The sequence below is a fragment of the Vanessa cardui genome, chromosome 1 (assembly GCF_905220365.1).
Source record: "Vanessa cardui chromosome 1, ilVanCard2.1, whole genome shotgun sequence".
Lineage (NCBI taxonomy): Eukaryota > Metazoa > Arthropoda > Insecta > Lepidoptera > Nymphalidae > Vanessa > Vanessa cardui.
In genome coordinates this window covers 1,205,208-1,222,537 of record NC_061123.1, presented here as the reverse complement: position 1 = coordinate 1,222,537, position 17,330 = coordinate 1,205,208, and positions in this window count along the sequence as shown.

Here is a 17,330-nt window from a genome sequence, read left to right as displayed (position 1 = left end):
AAGGAGTTGTTATGAATAACAATTTCAAATAAATGTCAGACTTCGAATTACTTATTTATAGTCAGTCGAGAACGTTATCTGACCTTTGTGTCTTACGATTGATTATTGCTAAATCCTTGAAAACGTATTCACAACATGTTAGAGCGTTTAATGCATACGGTTTTTATTTTTAATTCGTAATAAACCAATACAAAGTAACGTAACTGTTAGTTGTGTTAATACTTTATTTGAAAAACATATCTGCCACTAGTCCGTAATCAAATTTGTATTTTATGTACAGTTACAGTCAATAGTTGCATGTTATTGATTGAACAATTTCACTAAGTTAAAATATTAGTCTTTAATGGAAAGAGATGTCTCTAAGAACACCCGATTGGAACGAAGTTGCTTTCGTTCTATATTAAATAACAGTAACATTTAAGAATAAATATATTACAAGAAACAATAATTCTTATTAAAAATCCCATATGAATAAAAACTATAAAATAATTTTTATTATATTAGAAAGAGACAGACAACGAGAAAGAGAGAGAAAGGTCACCTAGAGAGGCATAAAATATCTTCCCTACGTGAAAATTTATGCCAGTTTACTCTAGTGTGAGCCACGTCAAAAACCTTTGTTCCATCAATATATATATCAAACTTATCATCGATTTGCAATATAAAAATTTAGATTGTGAAGCTCACGCCTACCCTTTAAAGTAACATACATGAAGTCATAAGATACCAATAGCATGGATAGATCAGCGAGGAGTACAATGACAGCATTAAATTATGTATTTATTTATTTATTTACTTAGGACAACCAACAGTAGATACAATAACACATTGAATATATACAATATAAGAACTTGAATCAAGGAAAATGTTCTACTAATTACAGGTAGTCTCGGCATGCACTTATAACATTACAATACACATTTTATAAAATATTTTTAAGTGAAAACCAATACATATAACAATTAGACTAAACTATTGAATAATCAAGAAATATTATTAATTAATAATTAGAAAATAAATATTAAAGCATTAACCATCTAAACAAAAATTAACATAAATATTTATATTTCTCTAGATTAAAACATTTCATTGAATTAATTTATTTTAGGAGTAACATTAACAGTACACTAATTACAACTGGGCTGTACAAATAAATTCATTTATTTTTTTAATGAACAGAGAGCGCGTATCATAGCAGTTGTCTAAATCCTTAATTTGCTTACAAATACTAATATATAATAAAGATAATATATAATAAATATAATGTATATTATATCACTAGGATGACGAGTTCAGCAGATGCATAAAATACAATATAATTCGAAAATGCAGGTGCCCTTTTTTTGGCACTATCTACTTTGTAAATAACACCTTATAGTTTACTGGCCTAACCAAGCCACTTAAGCAACATGGTATTACAATTAAAAAATATATCGCTCTTTGCCTGTATACAGTTTTGCAAAATATGTTCACAGTAAGATGCTCCGTTCAAAGAAGGACTGACAAGCAAATACACTTCCGCATTTAAGTTATTATTATTTTATAATATAGGTAGGCAAACGGGTGGAAGATTCACCTGAAGTTAAGTGCTCACGACCGCTCTTAGACTTTACTATAATTAATATTAAACATTCTGTACATCACCAATGTGCCAGCTACCTTAGGACCTAAGATGCTAAGTCCATTGTAACTGTAGTTACACCGGCTCGTTCACCCTTCAAACTGAAACACTAAATAGAATAATTGAACAGTGAGTGGGTGGTAGTTCATAATATTAAATACTAGCGACCCGACCCGACTTCACATGGGTACAATGCTGAAATTAAAAATATATTTATTTACAACATCACTTTAAAACCTCTAAAATTATCAGTATAACTATTATACTGTGCATGTATTATACATATAAACCTTCCTCTTGAATAAATATGTCTATTAAAATAATTAGTTACTTTGAATATCTAAGCATACATAGGGACATACAGCGGTAAGCGTCTTTGTTTTATACTATGTAATGATAATGATGCATGTACAAGAAAATATGTTTTCGCATGTATTTGCTATCAAACAAAATAAACAATTTCTTTTTCATTTCGAATACATAAAAATCCCACATTAAAAAAAAACTATAAAATAATAAGTACGTGATAATGTTTCTTACAGTAAAATAAATCATAACTAACCTAGCCTAACTCCTTTATAGTTAATTTTATATGCAATTAGCATATCGTATGAAGTCATTGTTTGCACAAACAACTAGGTTTGCTTATGCAATAGAAAGCAGCATCTACAGTTGCATACCGTAGATACATCATTCTATTTCCGTGAAGCATGTTAATCATAGAGCTGAGATGGTCCAGTGGTTAGAACGTGTGCATCTTAACCGATGATTGCGAGTTCAAACCCAGTCAAGCACCACTATATACATGTGCTTAATTTGTGTTTATAATTCATCTCGTGCTCGGCGGTGAAGAAAACATCGCAAGGAAACCTGCATGTGTCTAATTTCATAGAAATTCTGCCACATTTGCATGCCTCCAACCCGCATTGGAAAAGCGTGGTCGAATATGTTCCAACCCCTCTCCTTAATGGAAGAGGAGGCCTTATCCCAGCAGTGAGAAATTTACAGGCTGTTACATTGCTTTATGTTAATCACAACATATAAGTAAAGTCCAGCCGCCGTGTCTATCTGACCGCCTTAAACTAACAACCGAACGAATTTTTCATTAATTTACACGAGTGAATGATTCACTAGGAAGGTTTAAGTGCATAATCTATTAAGGTTTTGTGTTAATTGACTGAAATACGACGTAGATATCGATGCCTGGAAAAATATCAAGGAAAACCAATAGATTTATTACGATGTAAATAACAATAACAACAACAGTCTGTAAATTTCCAACAGATAGGCTAAGGCCTCCTCTCTCTTTGAGGAGGTTTGGAACATATTACCACTACGCTGTTCCATTACGGGTAGGTAGAATACACGTCTGGCAGAATTTCTATGGAATTAAACAGATTCAGATTTCCTCAAGATGTTTTCCTTCAACGCCGATCACGAGATCAATTATAAATACATGAATATTCAGTGGTGCTTGCTTGGGTTTGATTCGCAATCATCGGTTAAGATTCACGTGTTCTAACCACGGGGCCATTTCGCCTATACGATATAAATGTTTTATGAAAACTCATAATCTACCCGTGCGAAGCCGTACAAGTAGGTATTACAACAATAGTGAAATTTGTATTCCACATTACTTTAAAAATACACGTCATTTTAGAAAAGCAGTCGTAAACAAAAACATTACTGTTATCAGAGCGATAAGGATTTTTATGACTCATTTGGACCTATTTATTCTGAATTGCGACTTTGTTTTAAGTACCTAGTATTATTCACGCAGGCGATGATTTAAATCGTAATCAATTTTAGAAATGCGAAAGTATGCTTCTTTGTTATTATTTCGTGTCTAATGTACTCTACCGATTAACTAGAATTTTGCATGCACGCTATCAGGGTTAGACAAGGTCATATGTGGGTTCATGGTTGTAAAACCAGCCTTACGCACACGTGGGGGAAGTCGCCGGTGAAAATATATTTAAATGATTCTTGAAGATTCAAGTGATGTCTTATCTTAAATAACCTTTTCTCTTAAGTGGAAATGGACCTTATTTCATCTCGCCTTTCTTAACAATCTACGAAATATACCCAACATCCTTGGTTATAAATTCATTATATGTAAACTTCACGTTAAATACATAATAAGTTAAAAAAATGAAGTAAACATATGTTAAGATCGTATATAAGAAATCTATGTTCTCTCCGGAAATGAAAACAGTGTTGATAATCAATTATTTAATTATTACAATTTCACTGTATGTGATCTCTAAACTAATAATATATCTATCTCCTTCTATTGTACCGGATGGAAAAGGATAACAATATGTGATTTAAATGAATAGGTATCATTGTTTGCGACTGGAATATTACGTCAGTTGTTGCGGAAATGTGTTACCTGTAGTTTCATTAAAAATATATCCAGTATTATTCTCGAATGTACAAGAATGCCAAACCCGCATGCTGTTTGACACCGTTTTTTGTTAATTCCAACACAAAATTCGTATACAAAGCCTTTGTGTTATGTTTATTACCAAATTTAAGAATAATAAACTTCGCTTGATGAAAAGGCTTGTGCAAGCCCGTCTACGCATCACCTACTTGTGTTGTTATTTTAATACCAAATACCAATACTGACTACTGTTGTATTATTAATATTAATTTAAATAATTCTATTAACTAACATGACTGTACTTTTTTAAATGTTGAAAAAGAGTAACTACTGAGTTTCTTGCCGGTTCTATCTACTTTCCGAACCGGTGTAGAGTAGAATCTACTTTCCGAACCGGTGGTAGCTTCACTTAATTGTAAAAGCCCACTTGAATAAAGTTTATTTTGATTATGATTCTGGCTTGAAGGGTGAGTGAGCTAGTGTAACGTAACTGGCAGTTGTGCCGTTGACGATTGAGTCAACAGGTCTTAGACCCCAAGGTTGGTGTCGTATTGGCGATGTAAGAAATATAATAATGAGAATACGCATTGATGACCACTTAATATTAGTTGAGCCATTTACTCCGCCTACCGATATTATTAAAAATAAGGATATTGTAGCATGGATGCAATAAATTGTAAATCAATTAGAGATAAAACTCTAGACAGCGCTACAATCGCTTAATTTCAAATTGATCAAACACATTCAGCGTGTCAAAATCAGAGCACTTGATCTACGTCTAATTAGTGAGGCATCGTGGGCGCGATACTCTATACCGAGTTACAGTGAAACTCTGATGCAAGTTTATGATATTCCACCGTCTCAGTGTTTATTAAGTTAAGGACTAAACACACTTGTGGCACAAAAGCGACAGACGTTGCACACTCATGTGATATAGTAAGGTAATATCAAATAGACATAATTAATTCTGATTATGATTGTTAGATTTGTTACTAACAAGATCTATTAAGGACGTAAAATTGTGTCAATGTGAATAAGTTATTATTATTATACCAGTTTAATATACAGCGTGGCTAAAATTATTTTTTGAAAACTTTACCTAGGTCACAAAATGTGTCACCCCCCATTTTGACCCCCGAATACTATATCGTATCGTAAGATATTGAATACTGCTAGTCGCTCGTGCTTTGCTCGAGTTAGGGTGTTGGTTGTCATGTTTTAGGCAAAAAAGTAGCCTATGCCTTCTTGGAGTTCAAGTTTGTTAAATACCAAATTTCATCAAATTCGGTTTTAAGTTTAATCAAAACAACAACAACAACAGCCTGTTAATTCCCACTGCTGGGCTAAAGGCCTCCTCTCCCTTTGAAGAGAAGGTTTGGAACATATTCCACCACGCTGTTCCAATATGGGTTGGTGGAATACACATGTGGCAGAATTTCTATGAAATTTGTCACATGCAGGTTTCCTCACGATGTTTTCCTTCAACGCTGAGCACGAAATGAATTGTAATGACAAATTAAGCACATGAATCAGCGGTGCTTGCCTGGGTTCCAACCCGCAATCATCGGTTAAGATGCACGCGTTCTAACCACTGGGCCATCTCGATCTCGACTCTTTCACTGGGCCATCTCGACTCTTAATTTATCAGTTTATTTATTTTATAGTTTATTATCATTGCAAAAGTCAATCGTGAAAACGAAACAGACAAACTTGTATTCGCATTTATAATATAAGTATTGATAATCCATGTTATTGGACTCAAGGTGTTAAGATATAAGGCTAAACTGTGTAAGAAAAACGTGATTCAATGTTTTTACGGTATCGAAGATTTTTTTAAGATCAACAATAAATCACGACTACCTATAAAAAGTATATGAGAGCACTTTTTAAAGAAGTATTTCTGTTTTACCATTAATAGATTTTTTTGTATAAAAATTTGCATTTTTCATAAGTGGTCAGTACCCATGCCATGGATAGCACTTAAATCTCGGAGAAGAAGGGTGACAAATACGTGGGATTGGTGGTTGATCTGACATTTGGAACACTATGTGAGCAAAATGGGTTTGCCACTATCGCATTCGAGACGCTTATCAAATAATTACGGCTCACCTTGCCATGACGCTTAAATATTATATAAAAATGTTTTGTACATTTTTGTATATAGGTATATATTTATTAATGCTCTTGAGCCGAGATGCTTCAGTGGTTAGAACACTTGCATTTTAACCGATGTTTGCTTGTTCAACCCCAGGCAAGCACCGCTGAATATTCATTCGCTTAATTTGTGTTTATAATTCATCTCGAGCTCGGCGGTGACGGAAACCTGCATATGTCTAATTTAATAAAAAATTCTATCACATGTGCATACCACCAACTCGCAATGGAACAGCTTGGTGGAATGTGTCCCAAAAAATTTCAAAGAGAAGGTTCAGCAGTGGGAAATTTTCAGGCTGTTGTTGTTGTTGTAAAACTCTAGACCGTTGAGTCGTTCCTTGTGTTAGCCCAGGAAGTAGCATCAAATTCTATTTGAAAGATTTGATCTAAGAAAACAAGTATTACAATTGAAATAAAAGCTTGTGAAAAGTGTCCAGATCTAAGTTAGATATCAATATAGCTGACAGCCGTATTGTTTGTAATTAATCATTGGGTTGAATGGTCGTAAACGGAAAGATAACAATGAGGAAAACGTCTGCGTTACAGTACATAACGCGGTGGTTTCGTCCGAACGTTAATGGTCTTGTCTTGTTATGACTGAGAGGAGTTTTGATTGAATATATTTGTTCCGTTTCACGTCGTAATGTTTGCTTCATTCGCATTCGTTCGCTCGTAATATTAAATTCATTTTCAATTTAAATAATTATATACCCAATAGTAAATACTGCAACATTATTATATATATATTTTTTGTAATAGGTTGGCGGACGAGCATATGAGCCACCTGATGTTAAGTGGTCACCATCAACCATAGACAACGACGCTGTAAGAAATACTAACTATTATACATCGTCAATGTGCCACCAACCTTGGGAACTAAGATATTATATCCCTTGTGCCTGTAGTTATACTGGCTCATTTACCCTTCAAACTAGAACACAACAATACTGAATACTGTTATTTGGCGGTAGAATATTTGATGAGTGGGTGGTACCTACCCAGACGAGCTAGCACAAAGCCCTACCACCAAGTAGTTATTGCACTATTCTTATCACAAACGTTTCATGTAGAAATGTGATCAAATTTTACCTTCTACATTTGGGTTTAACTTATTGAATACCTAATACTATACGCCGTGTATATACAACAACAGCCTGTAAATTCCCACTGCTGGGCTAAAGGCCTCCTTTCCCTTTGAGGAGAAGGTTTGGAACATATTCCACCACGTTATTTCAATGCGGGTTGGTGGAATACACATTTGGCAGAATTTCTATAAAATTTGTCACATGCAGGTTTCCTCAAGATGTTTTCCTTCACCGCTGAGCACGAGATGAATTATAAAGACAAATTAAGAACATGAAACAGCGGTGCTTGCCTGGGTTTGAACCCGCAATCATCGGTTAAGATGCACGCGTTCTAACCATTGGGCCATCTCGACTCTCTGTGAATATAAGTATCTTTAAACAAACCTGACTCACTTAATACATCTTGTTATAATCTTAATATGATTCATACATTATTTATATAGTTAATAATTTTTCCGTAAGAAGTATTAATTTATATTTCAACAAGAATACGCATTGATGACCACTTAATATCGGTTGAGCCATTTATTCCGCCTACCGATATTCTAAAAAAATTAGGATTTTATAGTATGGATGCAATAAATTGTAAATCAATCAGAGATAAAACGCTAATTTTTCCGTAAGAAGTATTAATTTATATTTCTTATACTACTTTGTATACTGGGTGGAAAACCATCTGTGTAGGTACAGTCAGAGTAAGAAAAACTACGTCAGTTTTCAAATTTATTCCTTTATCAAGTCTCAAAGTACCTTAGTTACTCTTAGTACCTTTTGAATCTTAACGTCAAATCATTGCGACGCAATATGGCATTCTCAATCGGTAAACAGATTATCGCTCATAGTGACCACACGAAACACGACTGTATAATCAGCTCAACGTATGTACATATGTTTTACCGCCAAAGAGCAATATTGTGTGATATTATGTTCCGGTCTGAAAGGCGAGTGAGTCATTGTAACTAAAATCATAAGTCATTATAGTAACTTGTAAATTGATTAATAGAGGCTTCGAGACGACCTCAAAATTATTCATAACTAATATTTAATTACACTTTTCAAGAATAAACATCGTAATCGGTGTATGTATGTACATATGTATCCGTATTTATTTTTATGTTTATTCTTTTCAATATACATACTTTTTTGAGATACAATACGTTAAAAAATTTGATTACCCCTAGTATTTTATAAAAAAAACTAGCGACCCGCCCTGGCTTCTCACGGGTGCAATGTTGATACTAAATATATTACAGAATTACTTTATTTACGATATCACATTAGAAACTTCTAAAATTATCAGTGTTTCTTTACAACATTGTCCATGTATTATACAGAAAAACGTTCCCCTTGAATCAGTCTATCTATAAAAAAAACTGCATCAAAATCTATAGCGTAATTTTAAAGATCTTAGCATACATATGGCCAGACAGCAGTAAACGACTTTGGTTCATACTATGAAATGAAAAAAAAAGTATTTATAAAAGCCTATTTGAATAAAGTATATATTGATTTTGATATTTAATACCATCCCGACTTGGCGGGGATTTTATACCGTTTTTTAGTAAATTACGCTTTAAACAATCACTAATGGTCTCCTCTGTTAGGAAAAAAGCTTCGACGTTGATTTACGACGTCTCGTCTGCGGTTTTAATCAAAATGTTTAATTTTTTTTCCGACACCGAGATCCTCGCGATATTGAAAGAAACACAAATTAAAGCCATTAAGTAATCACTTGTATTTCACCAAGTAGTCGATATTATTTAACTTTTCTATTTAACACTTTATCAGGTTTTTAATAAAATAATTAAGTTCTACGTTTTTTTATTTATTATTCAACAAGATTGAATATTAATATACTACTACCGTGTCCTAAGGCTATTAACACATATAAACGAAATCATCAATTAAACAGTATTAAGAACAATTGTACAACTATAAACAAAATTAAATTAGGTCACATAATACGTGTACAAAAGTTTGTTTAAATTTCAAACCATTTAGAACCTAGATGTCCTGTCTATATAAACCAAGTGCTTTAAATATCGTAAAGAAATCTGAATGCGTTATTGGTTATCAGAGAAGCATCGTAAAATAATCTCGAAGCCTTCATTTAAAAGGGTGAGAAGTGCTTTGCCCAACAGTGAGACAATAATAATCCCGCTACTTGGAAAATGAAATCGTGTCGATTCCAAAAGGTATTTTAAAAAGTAATTTAACAATTAATATTCTTTATGTTAAGATAAATTGCTTTGAAGGATAATTTATGTTTCCTGTAATAGAAAAAGTCATAAAAATTACAATGATAAAAATAACGAAGCAATGTCAAATGAGTCACAAACAAAACACAATGAAATAATGCGAATGAAGTAAAATCGTAAATATAAATCATCAGAATTGTATCAAACTCTATGGAATTCGTTCGAGCATTAAGAGTTAATTTGTTTAATAAAACAATTCCTTGTTTTGCGGATGTGCAAGTGGACTAAATGATTGTAAATGATCTCTTATCTCTTTCTAATCTCTATAAGAAATATTATCATTACATATAACGCCAATGCTTGAGCAAACTTGAGAAAAATGTACGTCTCTTGTAGCTGTAGTAGTTATTCTGGCTCAGTCACTCTTCAAACTGAAACACTACAATACAAAGTAATTGCTGTTTATAGGTAGAATATGTGATGAGGGCGATGCGTACCCAAAAGGGCTAGCACATTATAGTGTAATCAGGATGGGATGGACAAAGGCTACTTTGTCACTCTATGGAACAAGGGATTGTTTTTCTTTTTCTCCTTTCATACATTTCATCAAACTGAAGTCCAATGGGTAGGCCATCCGGCTTAGATGATGAAAAGTGGCTACCACCGCCCATGTATGTCGGAAATACGATGTGCAGAAAAATAAACAGGATTCTTGATTGCAATTTATTAAATCGATTTAACAAAGAATTAATTTTAGAGAGCAGAAAATTGTTACTGGCTGGATAGAGAGCTATATTAAAAAAAAAAGAAAAATATAAAATGTGCGAATCGACGTCGTAATTTTCCAATTAAAAACAAAACTTATCATAGATTTCGAAATTTGTAAAAATCTGTTGAATGAACGTGAAGTTTCTTATCGACCCACTAGTGTTTTGTTAATCGTAGTCTGTAGTTTTTAAGCGACGAACGACGTTATTAGATTTTCTAAGAAAAATAGGAATTCAAAAATTTCTTCCATTCATATTATGTTACATATATTTCCTAGAAAATCGATGATTCTTATACAGCTTCGAGAAAACAATTTTCCTTTGAGATAAAACGAGCAACAAAATTAACATTTTTTACATCAAACTTAAATTAAGATTAAAATATACATATTTCATTAAGCACTTTCAATCAATTAATTTTATGTAAACAAATACGTAAACATATTTTTATATAAATTGATGTCATTATAATTATTGCAATAAAACAATTGCGATATAGACGAGGTTACATTTAAGCATCAATAGCGCCATGATTTACGGACCGACTGGCAATGTAAAAGTCACAACATTGATCCTGACTCCTTATGCTAATGTCGTAATCACTCCTAACACAAGTGGTAAGCTTAAAAGGAGGGGTAAAAAGGAATATTAGAAATTTCTTAGTTAATTTGGGGCATTCTTTAAAAAAATATTGTCTAATGGATTGACAGGGCAGATATTCAATAATGCCACGTAGGTTGGAAAAGACACAAATATACTTGAAATATATGGATGAGAAATAAAAAACAGAATAGGTTCAAATCTCACAAGTTTTATATGGCACCTAGGTTAGTATTTTGGTAGGAAGCATCCTGCCATCAAACAACTCCTTGGTAGAATCACATCCGAAACAGAAATCTCATTTCGATCCGGTGGTAGCTTCACTCGATATAGTTCAGTAAAATGACGAAAAGTGCTTGGAAAAGGCTAATTAAATAAAATATATTCTGATTTTGTTTCATGTACAAGATTTATATAATCTTAGCTCCTACAGTTTAAGGCGCATTGCTGACATTAGAGATAGTTATAATTCCTAACAGTACCAAAGTCTATTTATGATGGTAACCCGATGAGGTGGCTCATATATCAGTTAGCCTACCTATTTAAAATAAATAAGCATTAAAGGACAATGGACAATGCCTTCCATCGTTATTCCAGTCTAGTTACAAACGTAATGAATCACTGATCCTTTAAACAGGAAAACAGTAATAAAGAGTCTAGGTCTTTGACAATAAAACAACCGTTGAATAGGTCATACCTACTTAGATAACTCCGTTTTGTATTGCCAGTATAATAAAAATTTATATAGAAATTTAAAACTTTTATACTACTGATAATTTAAAAGTTTTTATTACTACTTTTGTTGAAGAATAAAAATTTAAATAAATATTTCAACTAAAATTTTGTACGTTATAACCAAGTTACTGAATCACGCTAACGTTTGGTTCACCCCATTATACATATAGTCTCGACATTGCAATACTAGTAACTCCATTCCGACTACGTTCTGATCCTGGGTGCGAGAGGATACCTCCTGACGACGAACGACACTCTCAAATGCGAAAGCGTTTAAACTTCAAAGTTGAGTCTGGTACTTGTCCCAAATACTGGTGACGCTGTATAGACCAGTATGTCCAACAACACAACTACACACAGACGTACGTAGAACGGACATAAAACTCACTCATGAAGTTTGACGACCTCCATGGTCGAGTGGTGTGTACACCGGTTTTCATGGGTACGCCACTCTGAGGTCCCGGGTTCGATTCCCGGCCGAGTCGATGTAGATTACCATAAGTTTTCTATGTTGTCTTGGGTCTGGGTGATTGTTGGTACCGTCGTTACTTCTGATTTCCATAACACGAGTGCTTCAGCTACTTATATTGGGATCAGGGTAATGTATGTTATGTTCTCATATTTATTATTTATTGTATTGAGTACACATATCCTGGAAATACGAAAGTGATCGTTCGAACCCGAGCGTTCAAATTTCCCTTTAAATGGTTTACCATATGACATAATGACATTTAAACATAAGCTGCACTTAAAATACAATTATTCAAAGACAAGAATTTTAATAAACTCGGTAATTACTTTCTGAATTCGTGATCCCAATTTCGTAATTACTACGAAGTTCATGCCCCTAGGGCTACAGCCCCTGTGCATGACAAACAGGCTTCATGAGTTTAGAACGTCACCTACATTATTCCATATTCAAAAGTATTATTCACAATTAAAACTTTGTGATCATTAAAAAACATTGCTGTTTTTATCTATGGTTCCAGCGCTAAATTTTGATGTATATATATTATAAATATGAGACAACATCACATGCTCTGATTCCATTGTAAGTAGCTAAAGCACTTGTGTTATGGAAACTCAGAAGTAACGACGGTACCACAAACACCCAGATCTATCCTGATCGAGAAAACGAAATGATTATCTACACCGACTCGGCCGGGAATCAAACCCGGGACCTCGGAGTGGCGTACCCATGAAAACCGTTGAACACACCACTCGACCACGGAGGTCGTCCTCAGAATATCTGTTTAATCAATTATGTTCAATATACAATGGAGATAATTGAGGACTACGGTGTGAGATTCATTATTTACTGAATCTGAAAAGTAGAGGTTGTATGCAGAGGCGTTTGCACAAAGTTTCGGTTGATGTCGTCCTAACCATTTTCAGCTACACTGTCTTGCTCAAAGGAAACTTGGTAATTGTGCAGTGTATATTACAGTGCCCACGAGTGTATGCGCAAATAATTAATAATCCGATTAGCCGGCAATCAGGCACGAACGGAGAGAGACGTGAGCCAGCTTGGCGTTCTTTACAAGGAAGAGAATAAACACTACAAACTTACAAACATCAGGGTCAATAACCTCTGGGTCAATGATCGGTTAGCCATTTGTATTTACAGATATATTTGCATTTGTTTCATAGTTTGTGTCGTAGCCGTGAATCTGATGGGATATGCCTCTGTTACGTGGGTTGTTTGTAGGTTTTATTTATAAACAAAAGTCTAAATATAAAAATTCAAGTGTCTAAATTAAAATGACGATCTTTCTTCGTTTCTCAACTTTATTCTCTTTTGAGAAGAATTATATCCCAGCTTAATGCTCATCACTGTTTCATAAGAAATGTGCAAAATCACATTCTGCTAGATTTGACGTTTTAAGCAGTGCGTTGTATATCAGTCATTTTAAAATTTTATTAAATAGCATTATATTATATTATCAGCCTGTAAATTTCCCAGCTAAGGCCTCCTTTAGATAAGAAGGTTAGGAGCATATTCCATCATGCTGCTCCAATGCGGGTAAGTGGATTCATGTGTATCAGAATTTGTTTAAAATTAGACACGTGCAGGATTCTCCATGATGTTTTCATTCGCCATCGAGCTCGAGATGAATTGTAGTACATAAGGGCATGAAAACTCAGCGTGCCTGTTTTGAACCCGCAATCGTCTGTTAAGATATACACGGATTAACCACTGGGTCATCTCGGCTCTTTGTGCTTTATTAAATACATCTTAGATTATTTATACATGTAAATAGAATATTCTATTACAAAATCAGTAAAACAAACAAGATAACAACATTATCTTAGTGTGCGTAACAGCTACCCTTGACCAAAAAGCCTTACTACTTTACATGTGTGCGTGAACTGATGGCTGAAATTTCATGTCGTTCTAATTTTGAAAATCTATCTACACATTATACGTATCATCTATGGATGTTATTTGACATTTAATAATAAAATGCGGATTTGAATATAACTGCGGAATTTTATTATGGAAACAAATACCTCACCGCAGGAAATATATATTCAATTTGCGGAGTTGGTAACTTGGTGTTAGAGTTCACCTTTGTTACTCATGTTTACACAACGACGGCCGCTGATGATCAAAATATAACTATTATTGTCAATATACATGACAATGTCGTAAACACAGTGTGACGCATCTGTAAGTATTCCTACTTTTTCAAAACATCGCATGTAGTTATGACATGTTATGACTCATTATACGGATATTTCACAATGAAATCAAAATCAAAATATACTTTATTCAAGCAGTTTTTACAAGCACTTTTGAATCGTCATTTAACAATTATATTAAGTGAAGCTACCACCGGTTAGAGCTGGGATGGCCCAGTGGTTTGAATACGAGCATTATAACCGATGATTTCGGGTTCAAACCCAAGCAAGCACCACCATATATATGTGCTTAATTTGTGTTTATAATTTATCTCGTACTTGGCGGTGAAAGAAAACATCGTGAGGAAACCTGCATGTGTCTAATTTCTTTGAAATTCTGCCACGTGTGCTTTCCACTAACCCGCACTGGAACAGCATGGTGGAATATGTTTCAAACCCTCTCCTTAACGGAAGAGGAGGCCTTAGCCCAGTAGTGGGTAATTTACAGTCTGTTACTTACTTATTAATTAATTAAAGATTAACCCTTGTACTATAACATCAGGTATAGCATTGTTTACATCGTTAAAAGCTTAGGTACATTCAGCAAACAAAACTAAAATTACCATGTTTGTTCCCAACAAGAGTTTTGATTTGATATATGTACACAGAAGTAAATTAATTAGTGTCTAATAACGCAAAATCGCTACACAAGCGTGAGTCAATTACATTTATGATGATTCGGTGAGTCCATAATCAAATATTAGACTATCTGTATATGGAAATGTACTCATTATGAACTGATCTGATAATAATATGCATAAATTAATATAATAGTTACTGTTTTGAGTTGATTTGACAAGGTATTTAAAAATAATTTAAATCAATAATGTAAACTTATCAAAAGTGAGGATCGATCTTGTAATTTTTTACATCGTTAAGCACCCCTTAAACTATTGGGCTATTGACGCTTAAATAATACCATGAGATACATATATTTTGTGTTTATATTAGAAAGTTTCAAATCATTCATTAATAAATTGGGTTTGAACTGGCGATATTTAATTAAGATTCGGTTACTAGATCATCACCTTAGTCACAGCTAATTACAATGAACATACTGTTAATTCAATGTCTATAATGGAGTAGCAAATTATTATTCTGCTACATAAGTATCTTCTTTGTATAGTTTTCTTTGAAAAAAATAATAAGCCGTAAGAATGTGTTTTGCACGATTCTTTTGTTTTTAACAAAGAACTAACTACACCTTTGCTTTTGAGGAAAACCGAAAACAATGTAGTCACGTTAAAGTTGTTATATATTTAAATTATTCATTTGACTCTTTTGATTTTGTGATTTTAAATGTACATATATTATAAGTCTTAGTATATTTATTTACTGTTTTAATATATTTGACAAAACAACTCTATTATGTAGCCTTTTTTCAATTGGTATGCGGATGGGGAAATTGATCACCTAATGGTAAAGTTGGTGTTGTAGGAAAATTGAGCAACTTTGGGAACTAACATAGAATCATCCTAAAAGCTAGAATACAATAATAGTAAAAAATTCTATATCACGGTTGAATATCTGATAAATGGGTTAATCTACCAGACCTTATCACCACATAATTTAATATACATAATTCATTATTTTTTAGTAAATAATAAGCTCACTACAAAATTGCAAGATATGTGAGTAAAATCAAGAAGCAAATAATTCCTTACAGGACAGCAACAGACAGGCTTCCCTAAGTTGCAAATGTCCATGAACGGTGATAGTGAGCATCCTGCTCATTTACGACCTGTATCCTCAAATAGAATCAATTTTGCAACCTATTTTTATTAGTGACATTACTTCAATCTGAAAGTTTTGAAGATATGACCATAACTTGGGCAAGAGTCATTATATTTTATAATTGAGAATGTGTAATCGTTTTCGAAACGAACTCAACAAATATAACACGTAACAATTAACAAGTAATTACCGGTTTGAAGAAACAAGTCGACAACAAAGTAAATCTTGTAAGCGCTGTTAATTACCAAGTTCAGGTTCAAAGACCTCATTAAAGTTTTTCTTATGTAAAATCCCATTCCCATAACATCGAAACGATATTTTATCGTCCGACTAGCGACCCGCCCCGGTTTCGCACGGGTGCAAGACTGATACTAAAATACTACAGAATTTGTTTATTTACAATTAGAAACTACTAAAATTGTCAGTGTTTCTTAACTATATTGTCCATGTATTACATATATACAATAATCTTCGTCCATATATATATACAAAAACCTTCCTCTCGAATCACTCTATTTTTTTTTTTTATTAACATAAGAATTAACAACATTAAATGCTTAAATATATACAAATATGAACTAAAACTAGTTACTGCATAAATCTTGACCGCGTGGAATGGTGGCAAGAATGCTAGCAGCATTTCCCCGTTGAATCGCAATTCCGATCCTCTGGGCAAAAAACGAACCAGCCCTCCTGTCACCAGTGGAGGCAATGAGCCGAGGTGTTATACTTTTGATGAAGCTTTTTGCACCACTACTCCAAAGGCCAAGCGTTTCGACAGCAAATGGAACAAAAAAGTAATTAGACATAATACACGAATATTTAGTTATTTTTTTGGCTTCAGCTTTTTCCGCAGCGGCACCGGCTCTTAACATTGTTTCTCGGATATGAGATGGGGCCAACGTGTCAACACATGTAGCGTCCCACACAAGGGCCCGACCTCGTTCCCAGGGAACCAATGTTAATCCATCAGGTCTCTTACCATCATCACGACCAATTCCACGAGGCACAGTAAGAGCAGGAACGTCGATGGTGGCAAGAGCCCTTTTTATTATGTCATTAAGAGAACCGTGGCGGAAAAGCCTACCTGAACTCCTTGGGCAAGAGAGACCATGTAAACCGAAAGAGTCTACCTCCTTTCCACACGGGCATCTGTGTTCAGAACACAGAGGTGTTCTCAGTCGGAGACCCATCGATATGCGAAAACATTCATTATCTAAAAGTGTCCCAAGATTTTTAGAGGGTAATGAATTCAACCAGTGACTAGACTCTTTAGATGATAACGCTAGAAGCCTGGCACGGTCTTGAGCACTTGTTAAATTTTGTGTCAAACTGTGTAGTGTAGCGTGAACCAATGAAGAATCCCAA